The 12,688-nt window shown below is 28.3% G+C and overlaps 1 non-coding gene across 1 annotated transcript; it reads right to left on the bottom strand.

The window, feature by feature from the left end:
• Positions 1-1,051: 1,051 nt before the first annotated feature.
• Trnai-aau lies at positions 1,052-1,125 on the bottom strand. The gene has a single exon. It is a non-coding gene; the product is annotated as a tRNA-Ile (tRNA).
• Between the last annotated feature and the right edge of the window lie 11,563 nt (positions 1,126-12,688).

The following is a 12,688-nucleotide window of genomic DNA, read 5'->3' as shown; positions in this document are numbered from 1 at the left end:
TAAATCATACAGTAATTAATCATTAATTGAATACAAAGTGCATAGTTGACTACTGCTTGAAAAATTCACTTACGCAATTTTCTTATTGAAACTTCCTTGTTTTTTTATTATCCTATACATACTAGGATTAATAAAAAGTAGTTTACTTTGATATTTTACATGTTATAATAAAAATAAAAAATTAATTTTAATTCTTGATAGGATGTGTTTATTATTAAGAAATTTGTTATCGTTAATTAGAGCGAATTAAACGAATAACATTTGTTACGTGAATTCTGAGTGAAATTTTTTCTTAGCACACCATATATAATACGTCTATAGAAACGTTAAGGGTGCAATACGCTTTAAAATCAACGATGGTAGGTGAAGAGCAATGTACAGCCCTGAAAATCCAAGAAATGACGTTTCTGTACGATTAAAATCTATTTTCCTTGCATTTTTAGAACAATTTGAATAACATCGAATAAAAAAAGAAAAAAAGTACTGTTTGTGTTATTATAATTATTGTAATCTGTAGACGTGTTGACTTGTAATCAATATCATTGCATGATTCTTTTCCAAGGTGTTGTCGCATGCGCTGATATGTATGCAAAAGGAAATACCGATTCGTAGGAAATGACCGTGACTTTTAGTGGTATTCGACGAAAGTTAATCGTTACATGACTTCTAGAAATTGCACAGCTATATTGATTTTGATTTTACAATTTTTTTAACGTCACGACAATGCAGTTAAAATATTCAAACTATTGTTTTCTTTTCGTTGATAAATTTTAGCTCGATTTATGACAAAAACTGTATTTTTATTTCAAAACAAAATCAGATGTTATTTTTAGTGAATATTTGTTTTTAATCTAATTGTAAAATATAAATTATTTATATATGTATATGAATAGTCTTTTTCATTATTTCAGATACAGCTTACGTGTACGATACCAATTATAGAGTAAAATTTTGCATTAGTTTACCTTCGATTAATGATTAAGAATAATACTGTTAATATTATAAACTATTATATATATTGTACAAGGAAAAAAAATAAAAAAAAATTATTTGGCCCATGAGGGGATCGAACCCGCGACCTTCGCGTTATTAGCACGACGCTCTAACCAACTGAGCTAATGGGCCAGATATCAAACTCTCGTTTTCTTTATTTCATAAGTAAAAAAGTAAGATATATTTACTAAAATAATACAAAAGATATATGTTTTATAAATATTGATAATAAGATACAATATAACGATTATAAACAACCAATTATAAAAGTTATAATATAGAATATATTTATCAGTAAATAAATTAATGATTTTACAATTTTTGCTGAAGATGCAATCGCATTTTGATCATTGCACTTTGTATTCAATATATTTGTCCATATCATTGAAAAGTAATCGACAAGATCAATCAGCTTTAAGTTAAATTACTGTATGAGTAGACATTGACTTGGTCGTGTTTCATAGGTTAAAAGAGGTTAAACGAACATTCAATATTTTATTTCTTTCATATATTGTCTAACTGAGAGCAATTTCGTGCAAGAATGATTAAAATGTTATCTCTTTGTAAATAAAATGCTTAAGCCAATCTTAAGATGACGTAAAAAATATTTGAAAAAAAAAAAAAAGAAAAAAAGAACGAACATAAGTTTGTTAATTAAATTTATATAGCGAGTGTAAATTAAGATTATACGTCGTTAGGTTTACTAGATTTTTACTTGAAAATTATTAGTATATTGTATTTAGAATGGAGACAATTTAGAATTAAATATATTAATATACCTTAATTGATTTATTAATTTTTGATATTTTTATATTTTTAATATCTTTGATCTTAGGGAATAAAATCACCAAAAGATTAAATTATATACGTATAAAAGCTTGGAGATCAATGATAGTAGGTTCCTATTATAAAAATATCGACAGTTGTCAATGGCAGTTTCTACACTAATAAAATTGACCGTCGGTAACCTTAATATAATGTATTACCGACAAAAAGTAAAATAAATTAGAAATCTACTAGTACCGACGGTCGGTGTTGAGAAAATAGAAAACTACAATTCCTAACTGTCGATAAGATAAAGGTAGAGCACTACTATTACCAATATCGCCTTAGACGGCCTGCCACTAAGCATTAAAAAGTTAGCATAAAACCTAAACAGCTAAAAAAAATAAATAAATGCATTTAATTGCTAAAAAATGCTTATTTAAATGCATAATTGCTAACTTTATTAATTAATTATTTATTTAGTTATTAATAATTACAAATGTGGAAACGTCATGAGTGGGAGATTTTACTAATCTGACCATCAATGGGCGATAGTAGATACTTAATGCGATGACGGTACAATACTATAAAAGAATGCAATAATCTTTGATAGTATATGATAGTACATGACATATACTTTAATAGTATATATAGTATAGTTATATTGTAATATAGAATTTTATATAATTATATTTAATTTTTAATATATAAACATGTGTGTGCCTTCAGAAATGCATTTATATATATATTTTAAAATGAAGCAATTTAAGCCACTCAAATAAAAAAGGATCCAGAAGGTTTGATGATAAATCCAACGATGATCACCTGTAACAAGAAGAAAACTATATTAATCATACAATCAAGTGATACAATAGCCTGACATATAAGTGGTCCAATTCCTAGATGCACTTTTCAATTGAATCCTTTATTTACTTTTTATCAAATCTCTAATTACCGTTGCAATAAGATTAAATTTAAACGCGTGTGATTTTACATTTATATAAAATAAATAAAAATAAAGAAATAGGAAAAATAAGAATACTAAGTTACTAAAAAAATAATATCTATTAATTATAATGAAATACTTTTAAACTGCATTATATAGAAAAGAAAAATTGCAAATTTAATAAAATACGATCAAAGTGAAAAATCTTAAAGGCGAAACAAGAAAAGAGAAATTACTGTAATATTAACCGAACGTTATTTAAGCTTCAAAATTTAATAATACAAAAATTGTAATATTTTTGACTCTAACTAAACACATATGCATCTTTATGACGATTTTGATGGACACATATTTGGTGTCCCAAGGAGATGGAATGGTCCATCATCTCCAATTACAACTACAAATTAATGACGAGCAAGAAAATAATATAATAAAATATAAAATATGACTAGAGAGCTATTCTCGAAAAGTTCGAACTTGCTGTTTGAACCCTTGAAAATAACTCAAAAGTCTATGTAGTTGCCCTCTTCAGCCACAATTAAGTGGGGGCCTCTTCGGCATTAGCCTCTTCGGCATTTAGCCTCTTCTTTCTTCATTCCCTGAAAACTGCATTGGACATTTTTACGAGCGAGAGAGATAAGATCTTTCATACTACTTTTGCAAATTAACTTGTATTATGTTACATTTCTAATTCAAAATTATTAAAAAATTAATTTACATTTTCTGTTCAATAGTAAAGCTCGTGAACTATCAATGAACTTAGAGTTCATTGACATATACACGAGCACAATTAAACGAATGTCCAAGCAGACAATTATCGATGACCTAATAACACGTCGCACTTTTAATGTCAAAAAATAAAATAGAATTGAAATAAATAAAGCAATAAATGTTATGCATTTTCTTGCAATATTTTCATTCAATTTATTCTTTATACTGAATTATATCAAATATTTCAAATACTAAATCGCGATAGTGCGAAGTGTTAGTTACAATACTTAAAACTAAGTATCAAATGGATCAAAGTATTTGCGAATTTGTTCGACTCTATCTCGTTCGAGATAGAATCGAAATAGAAATGAATCTTTCAAATCGTTGCAAATTCCTTTGAATCTCATGATACATAATAAAAATTACAGAAGAGTTACAAAATAAATTTACAAAGTAAGCATAATGGAATGAATAAAAAAAAAAAATTTTTGTAACAAATCTGTATAAACCAGGAGGCGGAATTTCCACTCCGGAGTGGAAGCAAGCCTAGTGCCCATCCTGGATCCTACCTACTTAAAATTAAAGTTTTCACATTCGCTCAGAGAAATATGCTACCTGCCTGCCAATTACCCATATTTAAAAAGAGCAAATATACATACATACCCACCCACTCACTCCACGATTCTCTCACATACCACCAGGGTGCAAAAGCCTAAACTAGAGAGCATGCCCCGGGGCACCTCCGACACCCTAGTTCAAACGCGTGTTTTCTAAACTTATGGGAGTACGTACCAATGCTGTAATCGACTGCCAAGGCTAATGATTATTGCAATAATGACTAAAGCAAAAATACTGGTACATACTAGTATATATGCATACTAGTAATGTACAAGTATATCAAAGTTTCCACAAATAAATGCGTTAACTCTACTATTCAAAACGATTTTATATATTACAAAAAAAAAATGAGAAAAATTTAATATAAATAGAAAAATACAACCATGTGTATTTTCATATCATACCTAACTCTAGGTGTGCTATACTAAGTAGTATTCTAAGTGATAAATAATGCAATAATTAAAAACTATATATCACGAAACGATGTACAGTACACACTACCTAATACGCACATACAGGTGTAAAGTACATCGTACAATCACTAGCACAATGACAGCCGCCAATAGGGGAAAAACTTAAAACTAAACCTATACTAACCGTTTCTCACCCATACGAGTAGCACCTGGGCCCACGTATAGATGAGAACGCAGAAAGTATAGGGGGGAGAAACGGGAGGTTAGTAAATTAGAAGCTGAAAATCCTGATCTAAAAAAATATGATTAAAGACACATAAATATACAACACATAAAAACATTTTAATGAAAATTCATCTAAGCGACTAAGGACTCTACAATTTATTTGATAAATAATTACTTTGAAAATCTTTTAATATCTTTTAATATATTTAAAAACCTCGGACGACTCCTTTCATTAAGTTGGCTGTTCTAATAAAAGAACTGGGCTTTGAGCCACCACTTAACTGCTAGAATCTATCCGTCGCGAAAGAGTTTGTCTTCTTGCTCATTTATTTATAATATCGAAATATCGATACATCAAAAATAATCGCGATTAGATAAACTAATACGAAGCAATGCATGTAAGACATTTATTACATGCTTTTCTGGACGAAAACGAGTAAATAAATGCTCGATTTCACCACTACTAACCACGAACAAAACACATAATAAAAAGAAAGTGTATTAATTAATTACATTAATAATTAAATGAATTTAACCGGTGAGACAAGAAAACCTATCCTGAACTAATAAAACATACAATATAACATACAATACAATATACAATTTTCATGAGTAATTCCAAAAGAAGAATTACTCATGTGCTCGTCAATAATTTCTTTAAATAATTACAACCAGTAGCTCGTGCCGATTAGGACCTTTCATCCTCGACATGATTGAGCTCTGGAGGGACTTTAAATTTTAACTCACGGCATAAGAAGTTCTACGATGGCTCCAAAACACTCCTACTTTGCAGCAAGTGTTGTAGTCTCATCATCGAAGAATGCCTCAATATATGGTATAGGAGAAGATGCATCGAAGATCCATCGAAGATCCACCGAAGATCCATAGATGATCCATCGAAGAATTCATCCCACATCTTTGATAAGGTAGAAAGTCCGTCGTCATATCTGTAAAATAAAATAGAACAAAACGATAAGTTATATGTAATATGATCCAAAATTATAGCAAACAAAAACGAATAAAATGTTAATAAAAATGGATACTTACAATGCATTCTAATGGGATGAAATTCAATTGCACCATGGCGATGCACCTCGCGTGAATCTAAAAACGCGGTATAAACGAAAATAAGAAACTATAGATGAGTTTCTTATCGCGAAACCGAAATTTTATTATACGGCGAACAACACTGATTCTAATTCGCGTTTGATTTTAATTTGTTTTACGCCCGATCACTGATTCTACAAAACTAATTCAAAGACTGCTTTGCACACAGTCAGTGCAAGTAAAAAAATCTTCATTGATGCACTGATTCTAATACGCGAACAGTCTGTGCGACTGTTTAAAGATAAAAATACAACTTTACTCGAAAAAACTCTAATGCAATTACTGCTTTGGTCGCAGTCAATTTAATATAAAAAAATTCTAATACAATCGCGTAACACGAGCGAATTGAAATGAACGAACGAACGTGCTTCTAATCCGTGATTTTAATTATCTATTTAAACGATAAAACACTCCCGAATATTGCTTCGCGCGCGATTGCAATCTGAAACAGAAATAAAAAAAAATACTATTAATATCATTACTATTACTGACAACAATTAAAATGTTTTGTTGAATTATTAAATAAAAAAATATACTCACTTTGTATCTCCATCGATGAATGCACGATGGGTCTCCTACCCTTAGGATGACGATGACAATGCACTAACACTGATTCTACAACTGCATTACATGCAGTTAATTCAATTAACACTAGATTAATGGACTAACAATAAACCAATTTGACTCATATCAAATTTTTTGCTATATATGCTACATATATATAAAATTTTAATATTATTTTTTTAAAATATACGTTGATTTTTAATACCATAATGAAATATATGTAAATATTAATTCCTCCCCTCTACCCATTACTTCATGCAAACAATTTTTGTAAGTTTTTAAAAAATAGTAAATGAAACAATAATGAAAAAATCTAGTGTTAAACGAATTTTAAAATGAATTTAATTAATAAATTGTAACACTATTCCAACGATGATCTGAAACAAAAATAAAAACAAGATTATATAGATCATTGAAATAAAAACATTATTATAATTATTGAGAAAATGTTTTATATAAAAATTGACTTACATTTATTCTTCAATGATGAATGCACGATGGGTATCCTACCCTTAGGATGACGATGAGCACACGTTTAAACCGAATAAAAGAAACTTACGGAGTTTCTTAACCGAGCAAACGAAACTTTTACACACGGCGAACAACACTGATTTTACTTTCCCACTTTTTTATATTTTATTTTAACGATGCAACACACGAGTACCTCATTGCTTACGCGCTCGATTGCAATGATGTTCTGAAACAGAAAAAGAAAAAGAACAATTAATATCATCGTTATAATAAAAATCCATTAAAGTTATTATAGAAGTGTTTGATAGAAAAATATACTTACTTTTAGTCTTCATTGATGACTGCAGGATGGGTATCCTACCCTTAGGATGACGATGAATAAAATAAAATTAAATAAAACTCTGAAAAGCTGAAACATACTAAAAATTATATTACATACAATTAAATATTACAATATTTCCTGAAATCATTCCTGAAGGCATTGCACACTTTCAAAGATATTTTATCATAAAGAATCAATATAAATTCAAGCAATATTAATTGCCTTAATCTCACTACTTGTATAATATTAATTGCAAATTTTTTAAGTTATAATATATAACTCGATAAAGAGTAATCTAAAAAATAAAACTTTTGTATACTATTCTATCTAATGAGAAACTTATTAAAGTATTTAATGTTAGAATGTAGAAGTATTAAACGTTAGATAACGTTAAAAATAAAATCAATAAATAGTTTAATACGTCACGTTTGTTAGATCTTTACTCATTGAAGGACGGAAGGGGAATGGAGATCTCTCTGCGTATATCTCGTAGAGGTATCGAATGCTCGGTGGTCGACTGTTTACGTTTCGTTTCGACGGTTATTCTTCTGTTTTCACCTCGAGAAAGACCTACAAATATACATACACATTCATAATTGCCTGTAGGTGAATGTTTTGTTTTCTTATTCCTTCTCTCTCTCACTCTCTTTCCCACTCTTTTTATATATTTCTATATGGTTAAAAAAAGAATAACGCTTACCTCGATGAATATGAAGATAAAAAATAGTAAACACAACTGTTAGACTAAGTATATGTATTCCTGTTGGACTTTTCCAATGCACGGTAACCTAAAAAAGGAAAAAAAAGATTACATTAGTATAATAGAAAGAAAATCAAATATATGAATGTATGTGTACGAGTGGTTAACCTAACTTATGTATATATGCCTATATGTGTGTGTATGTGATAAAATTCAAATTTAACACGAAATATGCGATCTTTGAATTATAAAATGAAATAATTATGAAAAATGATTAATTAGAGAATCATTAGAGATGGTAGTAAGTACGGATATCGTGAGAAAAAGCTGGAAATTAGGAAAAACTATTGTTAAGTAACATTGGTGAAATTGACGGGAAGTCGAGATACATCGATGTTATATTCTCATAGATATCATTCGAACTTTTTAATATTTCCTTTTGAAAACACTCACGTATGAAAATCTTGTGTGTAACTATCGTTTGGTATATAATAGAAAGGTGTAAAATACTTTTCAATTACCTGAATTAAAAGGGATGATGCAATACGCTGGAACATATACAGCTGACAGATTTGTAATATGGCGGTGCCTACGTCACAGTGACCGCCGCTGTGACGTACAGTCCATGCACGTAGTTGTATACGGGGTAGTCACCCTCAAAAAGACATAGCGTCATCTGATGACGTCACGGCTACTTGATGATTTTGCATTTTTTCCATCTATTATAGAAAAATATCGAATAGTAAAAAATAGTATATAGGAACATATCAATTGTCGAAATATATACTTTATTAGTCAAAACAATCAAAATTGAACATTATAAGTTGATATCCATAGAAATGATGCTGTAAAACAAGATATATACATGATCGCGTAGAAAAATGCATACCAATGTACACGGAATTTTTTTCTACGCAAATATTCTTTATCCTCGACATTATCGTAATCTTTCGATTATATCACTTAGAAGTCATTTGCTAGAAGATTCTGTTAGTACATAGGAAAATTATTTACGTTAGAAAATATTTTTTAATTACCTGAGATTAACGGAGCGACATAGTATCCGTGCGATCTCCAGCACCGACGCCGCGAAAAGAAAGAAGAATGATCAGCAAAGAGCCCTGATTGGCTGATAATTATTTCAAAGATAAGTGACCAATCAGAAATTCCCAATTACCATATAGAAATGTATTTCACGCAACAAGCTTGCCCCGTCACACGTACGTAACTCGGCTTTCTTCATGACCACGCTAGTCAAGCTAGATATGATAATTTATGTATTAAATAAATAAAAAATTTATTCTATTTTTACTATTTAAGGTACACGTATCTTGTTAATATTTAAAAAATAACGAAAAGAATAAAGACAATATGCACTATAATCCTTATCACACGGAACAGAAAAACATACATAATTTATTTATTACAATAATTAAATATCAATTTTATGAATTATTATAATTATCTAATTACTAATCCAATTAATTGTTATTGTTATTTAATTTATTTTTCTATTAGGTGTATACGTTCCTTGATAATATTAAAAAAATAACGAGTAAAATAAAGACAATATACACTAAAATCTTTATCACATGGCAACGTTCTGATTTAAACATTCCTTCAATTTTTATGTAATTGTTTAAACTAATATACATTTGTGTTAACATCCCTGTGCAATGATGACTTTGGATAATAAAATTTTTATCCAGAAAAATATCACATTAAAATTATTTTATATTCAAAGTATGTTAATAAGTATGTAATGTTTAAACCAGTACATATGTGTTTAAACAATCTGAAATATAAGTAGAGTGTATCAGAATATTTAAAAAATTGTTAAATAATCGATAGGAATGTCTATTGTTGTCTAAAAGCTAGGAATATACGATCCATGTACCGTCCCCTTCGAAATCCACCGTTGAAATGAGCTCTTGTCCTCTATGAAAGTACTTTTATTAAACGTTGTTTATCTTACTTTCCTAACGTTGCGCATGTGTATAAAGGGTGTCATACATCTAATACATAATATTTAAGATTGTAACGTTCTTATTTTAGTATTTTTTTAATTTTTGTGTAATTATTTTAGTGCTTCTGCGCAGTGAGGACTTCGAGGGTCAAATTTAGCTGCAATATAAGAAAAGTGCATTAGTGCATTAAAATAATTATTAATGTATACGTAATGTACACGTATATGGAAATGAAAAAAGAAAGTACATTTCTCTAAACAATTATACAACCAATCTATTCAAACAATTAATAAACAATATACTAATGGAAAATGTGAATTATTAAAGTTTACCATTATGATAGAAGAAAGCTAAGGTGTTTGCTCATTTAAATACCAAAAAAATTGCCAGGATTCATTTTAAAATCTTGTAAACTCTTCTTTTATGTATGTACTTGATACACAAAACAATAAGAAAGCCTAATAGATGCTGTGCTTTTTCAAATCTTAAAATTCTTGCAAATCTGAAAATCATAAGATTGTATATATCTATGTATAATATTTGTATAAGACTCTCTCTTTCTCTTTCCCCTTCTCATACTTTTTAAATTACTCTTCTTTATGTTGTAAAAAAAAAAAGATAAACTTACCACAGCTGATATCAATATAAAAAAGTAAACACAATTATTATCTAGATAGAAAAGTAAACACAATTAGACTGACAATGAGTATGTGTATTCATGCTGTATTCTACCAATGTTTGGAAACCTAAAATAAAGTATAAAGTAATATAGCATTGATATAGTATAAAGAAAATTAAATTTATGAGTGTTTTGTATACTTGTAGCACGTTCGTTGTTAATATTTAAAAAATAACGTGTGGAATAAAGACAATATACACTAAAAACTTTGTCACATTGTACAGAAAAACACAATCGTATAGATAAGAAACCACGTTATAGAAATCTTTAAAACAAATGACATAAAGCACTATAGCCATCCTTAAAGAATTAAAATAAATTGAAACAAAACAATTGACATCTCTCTTGCCAACCATGAAAGTATAAATTCCCATACTTTGTATTGATATGGAAAAACTCTTGTTATTTTAATTCTTGAAGGATGGCTATAATGCTTTATGTCAATTGTTTTTAAAATATCTGCACCGAGGTTTCTTTTCTATACGATTGTGTTTTTCTGTGCGGTTTTTAGTGTATAACCTCTTTATTTTGTTCCTTATTTTTTAAATATTATAAAGGAACGTGTACACCTAATTGGACAATAAAATTATTTTTGATTAATTAAAAAAATGAATTTTGTGTATGTTTTTCTGTGCAGTATGATAAAGTTTTTAGTGTATAATATCTTTATTCTACACATAAGTTTTTAAATATTAACAAGGATAACTTGATACTTTACTAATACAATCTTATGATTTTCAGATTTGCAAGTATTTGAAGATTTGGGAAAGCACAGCATCTATTAGGCTTTCTTATTGTTTTGTGTATCAAGTACATACATAAAAGAAAAGTTTACTCTATTAGTTAGTATTCATTCAATATTTACAATTATATAACTGTAATTTAAATATTGTAATAATTACATCTTTATATTGTAGTTTTTTTTAAGAAATTAAAAGAATGCTGAAATGCTGAATTAAAAGAATGCTGATTTGGAAAAGCACAGCATCAATTAGGCTTTCTTATTGGTTTATGTATCAAGTACATACATAAAAGAAGAGTTTACAAGATTTTAAAATGAATCCTGGCAATTTTTTTGGTATTTAAATGAGCAAACACCTTAGCTTTCTTCTATCATAATGGTAAACTTTAATAATTCACATTTTCCATTAGTATATTGTTTATTAATTGTTTGAATAGATTGGTTGTATAATTGTTTAGAGAAATGTTCTTTCTTTTTTCATTTCCATATACGTGTACATTACGTATACATTAATAATTATTTTAATGCACTAATGCACTTTTCTTATATTGCAGCTAAATTTGACCCTCGAAGTCCTCACTGCGCAGGAGCACTAAAATAATTACACAAAAATTAAAAAAATACTAAAATAAGAACGTTACAATCTTAAATATTATGTATTAGATGTATGACACCCTTTATACACATGCGCAACGTTAGGAAAGTAAGATAAACAACGTTTAATAAAAGTACTTTCATAGAGGACAAGAGCTCATTTCAACGGTGGATTTCGAAGGGGACGGTACATAGATCTTATATTCCTAGCTTTTAGACAACAATAGACATTCCTATCGATTATTTAACAATTTTTTAAATATTCTGATACACTCTACTTATATTTCAGATTGTTTAAACACATATGTACTGGTTTAAACATTACATACTTATTAACATACTTTGAATATAAAATAATTTTAATGTGATATTTTTCTGGATAAAAATTTTATTATCCAAAGTCATCATTGCACAGGGATGTTAACACAAATGTATATTAGTTTAAACAATTACATAAAAATTGAAGGAATGTTTAAATCAGAACGTTGCCATGTGATAAAGATTTTAGTGTATATTGTCTTTATTTTACTCGTTATTTTTTTAATATTATCAAGGAACGTATACACCTAATAGAAAAATAAATTAAATAACAATAATTATTAATTGGATTAGTAATTAGATAATTATAATAATTCATAAAATTGATATTTAATTATTGTAATAAATAAATTATGTATGTTTTTCTGTTCCGTGTGATAAGGATTATAGTGCATATTGTCTTTATTCTTTCGTTATTTTTTAAATATTAACAAGATACGTGTACCTTAAATAGTAAAAATAGAATAAATTTTTTATTTATTTAATACATAAATTATCATATCTAGCTTGACTAGCGTGGTCATGAAGAAAGCCGAGTTACGTACGTGTGACG

Source organism: Polistes fuscatus, unplaced genomic scaffold, assembly GCF_010416935.1.
Source record: "Polistes fuscatus isolate 324 unplaced genomic scaffold, CU_Pfus_HIC Scaffold10, whole genome shotgun sequence".
NCBI lineage: Eukaryota > Metazoa > Arthropoda > Insecta > Hymenoptera > Vespidae > Polistes > Polistes fuscatus.
Note: the sequence above shows the minus strand (reverse complement) of the source record. Positions and strands in the feature narration are given on the sequence as shown.